The 15,040-nt window shown below is 52.1% G+C and overlaps 1 protein-coding gene across 1 annotated transcript in view; it reads left to right on the forward strand.

The window, feature by feature from the left end:
* Positions 1–850: 850 nt before the first annotated feature.
* TSPAN14 (tetraspanin 14) overlaps positions 851–15,040 on the forward strand; it is a 41,499-nt gene continuing 27,309 nt past the window's right edge. Inside the window, exon 1 of the mRNA XM_049790728.1 lies at positions 851–1,002. The gene's annotated coding sequence lies outside the window, so the exon portion shown is untranslated. The remainder of the gene's footprint in view (positions 1,003–15,040) is intronic.

A 15,040-nucleotide genomic window follows, 5' to 3' on the forward strand; every position in this document is an offset into this window, starting at 1 on the left:
CGGCAGAAGCGCAGCGCGAGCTACGGGAAGACGCGATTCCCCTCTCCGCCAATGGCAACGCCCAGAGCGCGAGAAAGAGGCGTGACCGAGTCTAGGCCACGCCTTCTACATTGGGCGGGCTCGGGATTGGCCACGCTTCTAAGACGGGACGGGCTCAGATCCAGGCGACTGCTTCCCACCGGCTAGGGCTGACGCTGAGTGGGCGTGGCTACAGGCAGGGGCGGGTCCAGGAGCACTGGGGTGGGTCGTTCCCGGCGCTCTGTGTAGCTACGCCTCAACCTAGGCCCCGCCCCTAGACACGCCCACCACACTAGACACCCCGCAACGCTTCTAAGATGGGGCGGGCTTGGAGCATGCCCCGCCTCCCAGATGGTGGGGCGGACGGGCTCAGCTCCTCCAGGCACTGCTTCCCACCGGTGACACCGCGCTGACGCAGAGTGGTTGTGGCTAGAAGCAGGGGCGGAGCCAGGCTCACTGGGCCTTAGCCTCGGCCGCTCCCGAGCCACGCCCTCCGCACATAACGCTGACGCTAGAGTGGGCGTGGCTAGAGGTAGAGGCAGGGGCGGGGCCAGACGCACTGTGCGGGTGGGCCTCTCCGGAGGCGCCTCGGTTTCGGCTGCCTCTCGGCCCTGCCCCTAGCCACGCCCTCCGCACCAGGCCCCGCCTTCAAGGTGGGGCGGGCTCAGATCCAGGCTACTGCTTCCCACCGGTGACACCGCGCTGACGCAGGAGTGGGCGTGGCTAGCGAAGCAGGGGCGGGGCCAGAAGCGCCGGCTGGGCCTCTCCGGAGGCGCCTCGGCCTCGGCCGCTGACAGACCCCGCCCACAGCCCCGCCCACATACCAGACCACGCCCCATTCCCAATCGCTAGCCACGCCCCTCGCTCGGCCGGCCCGAGTCGCGCCCTCCCGCCCCGCGCCGCCGAACTTGCTCTAACTTCCTCGGCCGACCCGGGCCGCGTCGTCGCCTCCGCCGCCGCCGCGTCCGCCGCCTCCGCGCCCGGGTGAGTCGAGCTTGCAGGCGCCTCCCTCCCCCCGGCGCCCCTCATTGTGTGAGGCCGAACCCCCCTCCTGGAGCCTCAGCTCCCGCCTCGGCCCCGCAGGCTTCCTCGGCCGCGTCCCGGGGCGGCCCGGCCGGCTTTTGTCTGCCCCGATCGGATCGGGTCGCTTCGCAGCGCCCGCGACGCCCTCGCCGGAGGCCTCGGCCCGCTTCGAACCCCAATCCGCCTGGGGGTGCGTGCGGGACTCGAACCCTCGACACCCTGCTTGCAGCGCTGGCTGGAGGCGTCGTCATCGTCGTCGACCCTAGGCCGGGCCCGCCGTGGGCGTGATCCGATCCGATCTTCTTTGGGGCCTCCCTGGGCATCGAACAGGTTCGGTTCGGGGTGACCCGGCTTCCCCTGTGGCCCCTTCGTGGGGTCCCTCGTGGAGTTGGGGGCCTCCGAGGGTCCTGGAGCAGGAGAAAGTCTGCACCTGCAAGCCTGCGTGATGGGTTTTTGGGGGGTCCCAGGACTTGCCAGTGGATCATCTTAGAACTTGGCATTGGGGTTCTACTAGGCGATCTGGAATGACAAGAGTCCAGTTTCTGGGGTCAGGGGGCATCCAGGCGTCTTGGGTATGGGTGGGTGGGGGTACAGAGCACATGGGCATTGCTTTTTTTAGGGTTCGCTTCCTTCTTTAGTTAGGGGGACCCCTAGTCCGCCTTGATCTCCATGTGGGGGAAGTTCGTGGCTTTTAGGACTTGGCAATGTCCTTCTCTTATCTGTACTGGGAAACCCTGAGCCTAAGCTGTTGAATACCTCTCTGTACCCTATTGTCCCCTGTACTTTTCTTTCAGCCAGCCTTGTCCATAGCCGAGATACCCGTCTTTTTCTTCTTCTTTAGGGGTGCTCCTGGATCCAGAACCCTCAGAACCAAGCTAAAAAAACTCCTTCCACCTCCATTTCCCAGGCCCCAACACTCTCATGGCTCGCACAGGGCTGCCTTGCCCCAAGAGCAAGCTAGCAAAGCTAGGGTCTGTAAATTGTGAGTTTACTCAAGCTTTTTCTCCCCACTCCCCACTTCTGTGGGGTTCTTTGTTGCGACTTCGATTTTGATCTCCTGGTCCCTACATCTCTGAACTCTGTGTTTTGGACCACCAAATTGCTTTGGGGAGAGGGGGAGTGAGAGAGAGGGATTAGTTAGTTGGAGGGCAGGGGTTACTGGTCTCGTCCCAGCACTGCCTTAACATTCTGTAAGCTGCTAGGCTAGTCTTTGGAGGCCAGGCTGCTTTGATGGCAGGGCCTCGGTTGTGTATTTGTGATTTGCACTTTCTTCAGCCCATACCTGTTATTCAATCTGATAGGAATCCAGGGGATTTTTTATTTTCTGGAGGTTGTGGCCACCTCTAAGAAAGAAGGGCACTGCAAAGAGGGGGCAGCTGAAGGGTCAGCTGCCTAGGAAAGGCATCCCCTGGACCAGCTGAGCAGCTGGACTGTGTTCCCTACTCATGTTTAGCTGTGGGGAGGTCAAGCATGTGCCCAGGGTGAGAAGGGTCAGACCCCAAGGAGATGAGGGATCGAGGAGTTTTGGAACTGTTTGTATAGGGACATAACTCTCTCTCTCTCTCTCTCTCTCTCTCTCTCTCTCTCTCTTTCTCTCTCTCTCTCTCTTTCCTCTCTCTCTCTCTTTCCTCTCTCTTTCCTCTCTCTCTCTCTCTCTCTCTCTCTCTCTCTCTCTCTGTTTTTTGGTATTGATTGGGTCACCTGGCATACTCGGAGACCACCGTCCATCCTGGGTTGACTGCGTGCAAGGCAAGGCAAAGCAAAGGCCTTACCGCTGCACTAATCTCTTCAGCCCCCAGTGACGGACCACTCTTGACTGCTGTGTGCTTGGGGATTTGATTTGTCACCTGTTGCACTTCAGTTGGGTGGTGTCTGCAAAATCCCATCTTGCAAACCCTGGGAAATCTTTGCTGGATTTCACTTTGAGGAAGTTATGGCAGCTTACAGTGATTATACAGAAGGGGGGATTTATTGAGACTTACAACAAGCACTGCCCTCGGAGCCCTACTTGAATAATCCTTGCACTAGCACTGTGCGGTATCTAATTCTGAAGTTCCATTTTGTAGATGAGAGAGCTGTGGAGAAATCACGGAGTAACATGCATCGAGTCTCAGCAGGAGCCAGGCCTCCTCATTTCTAACATAGATGATGTCTTCCTTCCTCAGAATGTATTCACACACCCACTGGGCCTGGCCCACAATGGAATTGTGGCTTTCCGGTGCTGATACCTCCTTTCTCCCCGTCTCTGAAAGCATCTCATCTATCTGGGCACGGAGGGGTGGTGGTGCTTTTCAACTCCAGGAGAGAGAGCTTTTATCTTTCAGGTGCCAAGACCCACACAGCCAGAGAAGATGGGGAGAGTGAGTCATTGCATTTTTGTATCTGTCTAGATTGATCAGGGTTTACTGTGATAACAATTCTCAAATCTCAAGAGACTTAAAGTAACACGAAGGTGTATTTCTTGCTTATGTCCACGGGCATATCTACCTTTTTTTTTTTTAAGTTTATTGTGGATCTCAGTAGGAGACACATGGTGATTAGTTGAAAATTTTCTGGTGGCCTGGGCAGAGGCACCCGACATGATGAATCTCACCCAGGCTCTTACAGCTCCTCCATATTGTGACCTTGCAATGGCTAAAGTGGTCCTAAAGTCATCACCCTTATCTACAAGGCTTGGGTGGGAATGAGGATTTGACGAAACATGTAATGAATAAACAGTACTGATGCCATCCACGGGGCCTCCTTTTGTGCAGTCCTCAGTGACTTCCCAAGTTCTTTTTATTTATTTATTTATTTATTTATTTGGCCACACCCAGCAGTGCTCAGGGGTTACTCCTGACTGCACTCAGAAATCACCCCTGGCAGGCTTGGGGAACCATATGGGATGTCAGAGATCAAACCTGGTTCAGCAAGTGTCCAAGGCTACCGTCCCACTCACTGTGTTATTGCTCCGGCCGGCCCCAAAGTTCTGGTCTTGAGTGTTATATGTTTCTGTCACTCAGAACACTGATCATGAATTAGTCAAAGAAACAATTTAAGGGTGCACTGAGACCCCACATTTGGATATAAGTTAGGTAGTAAGAGGTAGCTTGCAAAGGCAGCTTGTTCCTTTGATTCTGGTGGGACCTTTTGCTCATTATTTTTCTCATTCGTGGATCCAAGAGCTAGTGGTGACTCCAGATCACAGATTCTTTTTTTTTGTTTTTTGTTTTGTTTTTTTTTTGGGGCACACCCAGCGGCGCTCAGGGGGTTACTCTTGGTTCTATGCTCAGAAATCACTCCTGGCAGGCACAGGGGACCATATGGGACTCCGGGATTTGAACCAACCACTTTAGGTCCTGGGTCGACTGCTACCAAGGCAAACACCACTGTGCTCTCTCTCCGGTGCCGATCACAGATTTTTTTTCTTCTTCTGATTTTTGGGGGTCTTCACCCCGTTGTGCTCAGGGCTTATTACACCTGACTCTACTCAGGAATTACTTCTGGCAGGTTTGGGGGACCAGGTTTAGGGTGGGGTGATCAAACTTGGTTGGCTGTGTGCAAGATAAGTGCCCCACCTATTGTACTAGCTCTCCAGCCCCCAGAGTTTAATTTTTTATAGTTTGGTGCACTGGGTTGCGAACTGGGTGGTGATCCCTCTTGCTTGCTGCTGCATCCTAGTTGGCCTTTAAAGAGGAGGCCCCCATTTCTTTACTGCCTTGGCATGTTAACCCTTGGTCTGCCTATTGTTTGCCTACATACAGTTCCAGTGCCAGCCTTCTTTCTTTAGAGCAGGAGCTTTTCAGAGTCATCTCTGTAGAGTCTAACAAACTGGATTCAAACTACGAGTCCTCAGACTATGGCTGCTGGGTGTTTCTGCCACTGCAGCCAGTCCTGCTTAGCAGCTGGCTCATCTGGGCAGGCAGCAGAATTTGTGTGTGGAATATGTGCCAGACTCTCCAACTTCCCTCCTCCTTTCAGTATAGACCTTGACCATTTCATGTCATTTCTGGGCCTCGAGGGCTGTGTTTGTGGACACCAGAATATGGAAAGGAGAGATAATGAGGTGACAATATAGAGGAATCACATAGATGACTGGCTTGCTAGTTGCTTGGATTGGAATGGGACTCTGAGGCTTGTGGAAAACCCTTTGCATTTGACCCTGGGCCTTCCTCCTGAAGGGTTAAAACTCTGACCCTTCTGTGGGCTGCATTTCTGTGTTTCCTCACCTGCTTGGTCTCTGTGGACTTTCAGGAGGCCCAGGAAACATTGGTGGCAGTTGTAAACCCTTTGGTTCTTTGACACTGTGGTCAGCTCACTGTCCATCCTAAGGCATATTTCCTCCTTTTCCTGAGCCTCCCTTTAACCATCTGGAAGAAGCAGGGGCAATGGTGGTCTTGGAGCAGTTGTTTCACTTACGGTTGGTCGTCACAGTTCTTGGGGCTCTGCAGACTTCTAGGATCTGCTCTAGGGGAATGCGACTAGTTCCTGGTTTTTCTATGTTCCTTATTCTGTGTGCCCGATTCACGTGGACTCTTCGTAACATCTCCACATCCTTTTTTTCCTGTAACAGCATTGCTTATGGTTTAGATGACGCAAACGCTGTGTGTGTGTGTGTGTGTGTGTGTGTGTGTGTAGCAGGACCTGGAAGGTGGGATACGTTCAGTGCTTTGCCCCAGAGGAGAAACAATGTCCAGCTTGAATGGACCAAGGTGAAACCACGTTCAAGTAGTGCTCTTACTAGCAGAGTAATTAGCAGAGTGATTTACATATTTATTTTGACTTCTGGGTTACAGCTGGAGATGCTCAGGTTGGGGATTGAACCTGGGGCCCCAGCATGTGAAATGTAACACTCCAACCCTTTCAGCCATCTCCCCAGCCTTGAAGAACCTGGCGATTCCCAGTGTCCCTTCTCTTGGAAGTGTATTTTTTTCTCAACTGGGTACTTTTTGGGTGGTATGTGTGTGGTGTTGTTGTTGTGATGTTTAGGGCTTATTCCTGACTCTGTGTTGTCTGCTTGTTGTGCTTGGGGATCACATGGACACAGGTTTGGCTGTGTGCAAGGCAAGCACCTTTCTCTCTGTACCATCTCTCTTTCTCTCTGGCCTTTTAGTGTGTGTGTGTGTGTGTGTGTGTGTGTGTGTGTGTGTGTATGTTGGGCCACACAAGTCAGCACTTAGGTTAGTCCTAGCCTTTTAATGTGTGTGTGTGTGTGTGTGTGTGTGTGTGTGTGTTGGGCCACACAAGGCAGCACTTAGGTTAGTCCTAGCTCTGCATTCAGAAATTACTCGTGTGTGTGTGTGTGTGTGTGTGTGTGTGTGTGTGCGTGTGCGCGTGCGGGGGCAAACAAGGCGGCACTCGGGTTAGTCCCAGTTCTACATTCAGAAATTACTCCTGGCAAGCTTTGGGGATCTTATGGGATGCGGGAGATTGAACCCGAGTCAGCTGTGTGCAAGGCAAATGCCCTACCCATTGCACCATCGCTCTGGCCCGCATTTTCTCATTTGTGAAATGAGAAGAATCCCTCTTATCTGATTCTCTCTGGGACTGTGAAGCAGGCTCTGAAGCATTGGAGTTAACCTGGACATGGTTTGGAACCGCTTACGTCACTACAGGTAGCTCATAGCAAAGTACTTAGTAGTCCCTCATTACAGGAATGAGCGACTCCACTTCCTGCACTCCTTTCTGTACTGGGGTGGGGCCGGGCGTGTTTGGGTGGTGCTGAGGCAAAACTCTGAGCTCTCTATCTGAGCTCCTCTTTATCTGAGCTTTAGTGGGCTGGTGGGGAGGGGTATAAAACTTCACTTATCAGGTCTGTTCTCCTTTCTTCCCCAGGCAGCAGGGTTGGACAGAGATTGGTGTCTACTCCTTGGAGAGCTCAGGCCTGACTCCCAGCTTGATTTTTATAGCTGACAGTTAGGGTGACAGGCCCTGAAGTGACTTCTGGGATCCTGGGGGAACAAAGAGGGAAACTCACTTTGCTGCCTTGTACTGTGTGTTTATGGAACTGAGTAAAGCTAAGGTTAAGCTTTCCTGGAGGGATCTGACAAGGGCTTGGACACGGTTGAGCCTGAAGAGAGGTTTGGTATCTCTCCTCTCGATTTTGGCTCACTGTGTGTATACCAGTGCATGTTTCTGGGCCAACCGGCTCTGCAGGGCCTACGAGTCCTTCTTGGTTTTCTCCTCCCACTACTCAGCAGAGGTGCCCTCCGGGTGGCTGGAAGGAAACAAGTGTTCCCCAGACTTCTTCCTTCTCCATCCCAAGGTGAGCCTGTGAGGCAGAGGGTTAGAACCATGGCTTTGGGGCCGGAGAGATAGCATGGAGGTAAGGCGTTTGCCTTTCATGCAGAAGGTCATCGGTTCGAATCCCAGCGTCCCATATGGTCCCCTGTGCCTGCACACACACACACACACACACACACACACACACACACACACACACACACACATGCAGAAGGTCATCGGTTCGAATCCCAGCGTCCCATATGGTCCCCTGTGCCTGCACACACACACACACACACACACACACACACACACACACACACACACACACACACACACACACACACACACACACACACACACACACACAGAGAAACCATGGCTTAGAACCCAAGGTCTGGGTGCAGGGGAACTGGGATGGCCGGTGAGTAATGGGAAGGGAGAGGACTACCGTGGCTTTGGACTTGGCACTCCCAGGTATGGCCTCTATTCTCCTGCCCCAGAAACTGGGGTTCTCACACTGCTCTAGTTGAGGGACCCAGAAAGACTTGGAGCTTTGTCCTGTTAGAACGTGATTCTGATAGCTGTTAAAACTGCAAGGGAGAGTTCTTCCGGAGCGTCCTAAGTTCAAGTTCAAGGATTGCAGCAGGAATTGAGAACCCCAAATCCAACCAGGGGAATTGGCAATGTGTGACTAGGGTTTGGGTGGGGTGGAGGAGGGAGCGTTGCTTGGCTAGTAGGGTAATTGCGCACCTCGCCTTCAGGATTCTTGCTGAAGGCAGTCTCAGTCTCTTTCTTACTGGGAGATATAGTGATGGAGGAGTGGGGCCAGCAGGAGGGCCATCAGTTTTGGAGGGTTGGGGATTCCAGTAGAAGCAGGATTCTTGCCTAATGACTACTCTAAGGGCAGAGATGAGCCTTGGTGAGGCAGCTGGCTGACATGGAGGCGGTTGTCTCCCCCAGGCTACAGTGGTCTGTGTTCAGTCTTTAGTGTAGTTCTCACGTTGGCTGAGATCATCCTCTCTGACTAGTGTCCATCTGGGTCAGCGCCCCAGCTCCTCAGCCTTTTCAATGCCTGTCTCCATGTCCCTTGGCTCCTTGGTCAATCGTGTGGAATTGGGGCCACACAGACCTTGCCAGCTTTGCCCCTTATGAACACCCCCTCCTGCCTGTCTCCCTCTGCCAGGTATGCCATAGTCTTTGGACTCTGGACAGCCTCCCTGCCTGCTTCGACCCTTCTTCCTTCTTGGCCTTGTTCTCCTGCTGCCTTCGCAGGCAAACCAGTCTGGCAACTTATATAGCTTCTCCCTCTTTCAGCAGAGCAGCTGAGGGGTTGGACTGACCTCCTCTCCTTTGTTTGAGGTGTTGAGGGGGATCCCTGGGACTGCAGGCCTCACACTGTTAGCCAGCCTCTCCCCCACCCCCCTTTGCTCCTGATTCTCTCCTTGCCTACTTGTTGTTTGTGGCTCCTCCTACTTTTCTTAGGAACCAGGCTTCCTGCCATGTGGTACAAAACAGCATGAAGGAAATCCGTTGACCTTGGGTAAGAGCCTTCCCCACTCCCCATCTCCACCGCGTAGGGGCCAATGTGGTGACAGGTTCTGGCCCAGGGCAGCTCTCTTGCCTGCTCCACTATTGTCTGCCTTGTGCACCACTGTCCCTGCTACTTCCTGTGGCAGACGAGTAATGTTGTAAACACGAAAGAGGCCCTGGCTATGGTTTTCATTCTCAGGGGAATAAGGAGGTAGTTGGTAGTGGCCTAAGGGGAGACCAGGCACAGAGGGGAGGTGGTGGGTTCTGGGTGGGGCAGGTGGTTCTGAAGTTCACCTTGTGGCGGAGGTGATGGACAGATCCAGCTCTTTGTTGCATGGAGGGTCAGGGCCTGTTTGGTGTGGGGGAGCCCTGCCCATTCTTGTGGGAAGCAGTGGGCACTTGTTCCCAGGGCTGAGGTGCATGGGCTCCAAGTGCCCATGGGGTTCCACTTTCTCAATTTCCTATGAAACTTCCACTTCTGAATTTGGGGGCCACTTGTGAAACATTGAGCACTCACTGGGAAGGCCTCTGAGTGCATGGCTCTTTCCTCTTTTGGCTTGTTCCTGGGTAGTCTGTGTCTTGGGACCATGGCTGGTGGTGGGGGGTGGTGTCTTGGTACAAGTTGTGGCGCCTCTGGCTGGGCCAGGCAGGGCTTCTAATAGTTTACTCCCCTCCCCCTCAACTCTCTTCCCCAACCCCCCAGGAGTGCCCTGGCCCAGCTCTAATAGGCATCCCCTTTGGAAGCAGAAGAGACCCGAATGGTTTTCATATTGTTCCTTAGAGGGAAAAATCACTCTGAGAAAAGACATCAGTGCTTCTGAGTGCTGAGTGTTTATTGACTGCCAGTTCAAGAAGGCTTTTAAGCTACATATATGTATCGCATTAGTGAGGATTAATATACGAACCCCTCTCTACACCATTCTATTCTGCCACCCTCTTTCCTGAAAGGTACATGGAGGAGTTCAGGGAGGGGGCGTTCTGAGCTGGGATTTGGGAGGAACTGATTTTAGCCTGTCCTTGGAGTTCAGCCAGGCCTAGAAATCTGTTGAAATAGTTTTTTTCTTTAAGCTGCTACAATTGGGCTGTGTGGTCCTGCTGGTTCCTGGCTCTCTGTTACCCTGCTCCCCCCCCCAAGCACCTCCTGAACCCGGGTCTGCAATCTCACCATCGGTGTTGGAATGCTCTCCACAGGTAGCTCTCTGTGAGGAACAACCTGGGGTTTCCTTCTGTCTTCCTCAGAATCTGCTCTTGGACTTGCAAGTAAAAACTTTCTATTTTGGGACTTGGTGGAGGAGTGGAGTGGAGGGAACACCCTGAGTCGTTGAGTCTTTATTCCAGAGATTGGAATTATTGACCCCCCCCTTCATTACCCATTCCCCTTTTTCCTTCTTCATCCATTATTACTTGTTCTAGGAGAGATAATAACAGAAGCTGTTTGCAGAGTTAGACCTAAATGTTTTTTGAGGGGTAGTGGTGGTGGTTCATCTTTCAAGCTTAGGTCAAGGTGCCTGGTGGTCACTCCTGGCTGTTTGGCTACCTGAAGATGTGGTGCTGCTGGGACCCAGAGGTGTCAGGGACCACCAGCAGCGACACCCCACTGGTTCTCAGGGGCCTCCCAGGCTCCTGGTGATGCTAAGGGTGGGGCATGTGCTGAGAATCAAACAGGATTGGGCTCATGTAAAGCTTTACTCCCGTCTCCTGTGCTTTCTCTCCAGCCCTTCTGTTAAATTCTTTTGTGTCTCCAGCCACAAAGTAGGACATTTAAATGTTAAAATCTAAGTTAAAAACATTTTTTTTTTGGATATGTTTGGTGCTAGGGATGTGAAATTCTGAGTTCAGTACCTAGCACTGTACATATGCAAGACACATACTCTACCACTGAATTATATCCCAGGCACTAAAATGTTATTTTAAGAAATGTGTCCTTAAGGACCAGAGCGATTAGAGAGTGGTTGGAAACTTACCTTTGCATATGGCCTACCTAGGTTCTTTCCCTGGCACCCCATAAAACCCTATCAGGAGTGTTCCCTGAGTGTAATCAGTAGTAAGCCCTGAACACTACTGGGTGTGGCTCCAAAACCAAAAAAGAAAAGAAAGGAAATGTATCTATGATGGAGGCCTGGGAGGTCACAGTGGTCTGGGTGTATGCCTGGAACATGTAGATACCAGAGTTTGGGCTTCAGCACCATATGGAACTCCTGCCCTCAGCACTGACTGATGTGTTCCTGGTGGGCCCTAGGAATTGGAGGGCCCATGCTGTGCCATTTCTGCCCACTTCACCCCCAAAACAGAATGTATATTTGATGAGAAACCCATAAAGATATTCAATAAAATTTTGTATTTTCATCCTGACCTTTCAGTTTTACTCCTCCAATGTGTCCAGTCTCCCCAGAAGGTGCGAGATGGTGGGTTCTGAGTCACATGGGTTCTGTGGCCTTCTCCTTGATCCCTGTTCTGGTGAATCGGGTGCCCCAGAGTTTATAATGCCAGCACTCTGTTAGAGTATATTGCTCTTCGCATACCGAATTTTTTACTCTAAAGTCTATCTTAGGATCGCTTCATTTCAACGCATAGTTTAGTAAACCGTGTTTCACACGGCTCATCTCCGATTGGTGTACATCGAGGCTATTTTCAGCATATTATTTCTAGCTGAGACATTTTGTGAGCATTTGTCTTGCCAAGTTGCAGGACCGCCTTGCACCTGCTCCTGGGTCTGTGATGGAGAGGCTGGATGAAGAGCTGAGGCTTTTGGGTGATTAACAGGAAAACGAACAGGCTGGGTTGCTTTGATCCCAAAGGAAGAATGAAGGCTTCTGGATTGTTCCTTGGGAGACATCTTGTATTTCTCTCCTTTTCTCTTTGGTTTGCACCTCGTGGTAGCCACGGCCTACTCCTGGCTCTGTTCTGTACTCAGGGATCACTCATGGCAGTACTTGGAGGAACCATATGGGACACCAGGGATCAAAACTTGTTGGCTGCATATAAGGCAAGCCCCTTACCCATTGTACTATCTTTCTGGTGCCTGATATCTTGTATTTCTTTGGTGGGGAAGATAGTACGGATTTAGGTGCTGGTACTTATTTACTTTATTTATTTATTTATTTATTTATTTATTTATTTATTTATTTATTGGTTTTTGGGTCACACCCAGCAGTGCTCAGGGGTTACTCCTGGCTCTATGCTCAGAAATCGCCCCTGGCAGGCTCGGGGGACCATATGGGATGCCGGGATTCGAACCATCGTCCTTTTGCATGCAAGGCAAACGTGCTACCTCCATGCTATCTCGCCGATCCCACTGGTACTTATTTCTGTTCATCTGCTTTTGGTTCCACTCAGGTCAACCTGTCCCCTGGATCCTCTGCATTTGACCATCTCTTGTCTGTGACCCGCTGGGCCTACCTTGTTTTCAAGTTTGTGTGGAAGGCTCTTGGTTTACCAAGCAGACTTGTGAAGGGCAGTTCTCACTTGTGAGCTGTTTTCTCCCTGGTGGAGGAGGGAAGAATGTGAGGGAGTACAAGTGGGGGCTGCCCCCACTGGGTGTCCAGGGATTCTGCAGCCGCTGAGAGGACCACGGCCTTCTCCAGGCAACGCTGCTACTCCTTGCCAGGGCAGAATGGGCAAGAAGCAGGCTGACCACCGGAGGTGACCCTGACCTGGTGGGCGAGGTCAGTGGCCCTGAATCTGCTCTGTGAGAAGTAGGGTGAGTCCCGTGCCCACAGCCCAGTGTGTGCGGGTGGGACTGGGCTGGCCTGGCAGCACAGAGGTCTCTATTGTGCCTTATGGCAGCTCTGTGGCAGGGCGGCTGACCTGTGGGGCTGGGGGCTGACAGTGGAGCTATTCATGGGCTCTGTCCTGGTTTCCTGCCGCCTACTATTGTGGATTTGGGGGTGTGGGGAGGAGCGAGCAGAGGGTGGTCAGTGCTGTGCCTCATGACTGGCAGCAGGAGACTATTATGCTTAATGGGATCATGGGGTGGATGGGTTTAAGCCACTTCACCCCACCCCACCCCTCCATGTGCTCTCCGATGCTTGCTGATCCCCCCTCCCAGGTCCTTTTCCAGTGCTCTTCCTCCACAACCTGGGAAATCTGGAGGAACTCTGCTTCTGGTCACCACTGCCAGGACCCACGTCTCTTCTTTCAGGCCCGCTGGCTGCAGTGCTGGGAACCCATGGGGCGCAGATGGGCAAGAGCGAGTGCCCGGGTGGGTCTGTGGCCTGCCACCTGCTGCCCTCCCTCCTCTCTCCTCCAGGGAGTTTCTGCCCCAGTGTTCCAAGCCCAGCTGTGCCCTTGGGCAGAGGCCAGGCTCGTGCCTCCTTTGCTTTTGGTCTCTCAGTCCCCACTTTGCTTTGTAGCTCGCAAAAAAAAGCAATAGCATATAGCATGACCGGTTCTAACAGCGGCACTCAGCTGCAGAAAAGCCGCCTTGCTGGCAGGCGGGCTGCGGCCTCCCCCACTGCCTGAGCCACAGCCATTTCCCTTTGTTCTGCCATCTCCAGGCTCTTGAGGCCCAGGCAGGCGGCAGGTTTGGCAGGCAGCTGGCAGGGGGTATAGTGCCACCGGAAACCCTTGCGACATGCATCTTCCCTCTCAGCCAGGACAACATGGACCTCCTGATTAGACTTTCAGTTCCCCTAGTCGTATCCCAGCCCCCTGTGCCCACTGGTGCTGAGCATGAGATCTTACGCTGCTGGCTCAGAGTGAAGGTGACTTGCACAGACCTTACTGGACTCCCCCCCCCCCCCACACCATCTGTGTCCATGGGGCAGGGGAGCAGAGAGAGGGAGAGAGAAGATGGGATGAGGAGGAGGTAGAGGAGAGGGAGGGCCTTCGTGCCTCTGGGAACACTGGCTCCTGAAAAGCCACACGGGAGGTCTTCCGTCCCTCCTGACCCTCCCTGCTATCATGCTTTCATGTATAGCATTTTGTGTCTTGGTTGGGTAGTTGAGGACATTTTTTTTGTTTGCTTTGGTCTCTATTGTTTTTGGAAATTTCTCCTGGGAACATCCTGTGCCCCTTTATCTGGGAATATCTTTGGTTTGGGGGCAATACTGGGTGGTGGGTATTCAGGGGCTACTCCTGAATCTGTACTGGGGTTGCTCTGGGCATTACTCAGGAGACCATTCGGTGTTGGGATTTCGAACCCAGGCCTTCTGGCCTTTTGTATGCCAAAAGTGGCCTTCCTCCTAGGGGCCGTCCAGGTTTATCTAAATGAGGGGGGTCACACAGCTAGAATTCGTGATAGTCTTGTGACTTTGAAACCCAGCTGTTCTGTGTGACAATCAAAGTCTGACTACTTTTCTGGTGCTAAGTATTTTATCCTACTCTTTCCAAAATCATTTATCTTGAGATCAGCTTTGGTTTTTGTAGAGGAGGGAAATAACATTCACTCTACCTTTCTAGGTTTTTGTAATAAAAGATGAACAGAATGGAAACTGAAGTTTGATAACAAGTATTCCTACAGTACTCTGAAGAAATGCCCAGAAAAATGGAGTTACTCCTCAGAATGGCCCAGACCTTAACTCTGAATGTCGTTTTCAGCTAAAAATAAGAAAGTTGGATAGCTCCTTTGTAGACTCTTAGTCCTGGGGCTGATCCACAAGACAAAGTATAAGGAAAAAAAAAGATACTGGGGCTGGTATCGGCAAGTACCAGTGTGGTGGCTGCAGTTTGGCATCCACCTATCCTTCTCCTTTGATAAAGTCCTTTTGCCTTTAGAGACCTCCAGCTTTTCTTACAGAGAGGGAGACACCCCACAAATTGAGAGCTCATCACAGTGTCTTCTACAGCAGGGCAACTTTCATTCAATTTCCAGAGCTGCCACTTTAAAAATAGGAGTGAGAATTGGGAAAAATACACAGGTAAGGCACTTGCCTTACATACAGCCAACTCTGGTTTGATGCTGCCACCCTATTAGGCTTCCCAGACAACCCCACCCCCTAGAGTGATCCCTAAAAACAAGGGCAGGCAGAAGCCCTGAGTACCACTGGGTGTGGTCCCCCAAACAAAACAAAATCCCAAAATTAAGTGGTGAGTATTCTGCTCCTCTTCATTCTCACTAGCCAAATCTTACTAGAAGCAAATCCCAATCTGCTAGGATTGGCCCTGAGAGTAACCTCGTCTCAGCAGATATTTGCCAAGACAGAGCAGAAGCAGAAAGGTCTCAGGTTCATAGGAAAGAACCCTGAGACACATATCAGGGCATCCCGAGGTTTGGAGAGGGCAGGACAGCAACAAGTTCCAGGGACAGATTGTGCTGCTTGGAGTT

The sequence above is a fragment of the Suncus etruscus genome, chromosome 17 (genome assembly GCF_024139225.1).
Source record: "Suncus etruscus isolate mSunEtr1 chromosome 17, mSunEtr1.pri.cur, whole genome shotgun sequence".
NCBI lineage: Eukaryota > Metazoa > Chordata > Mammalia > Eulipotyphla > Soricidae > Suncus > Suncus etruscus.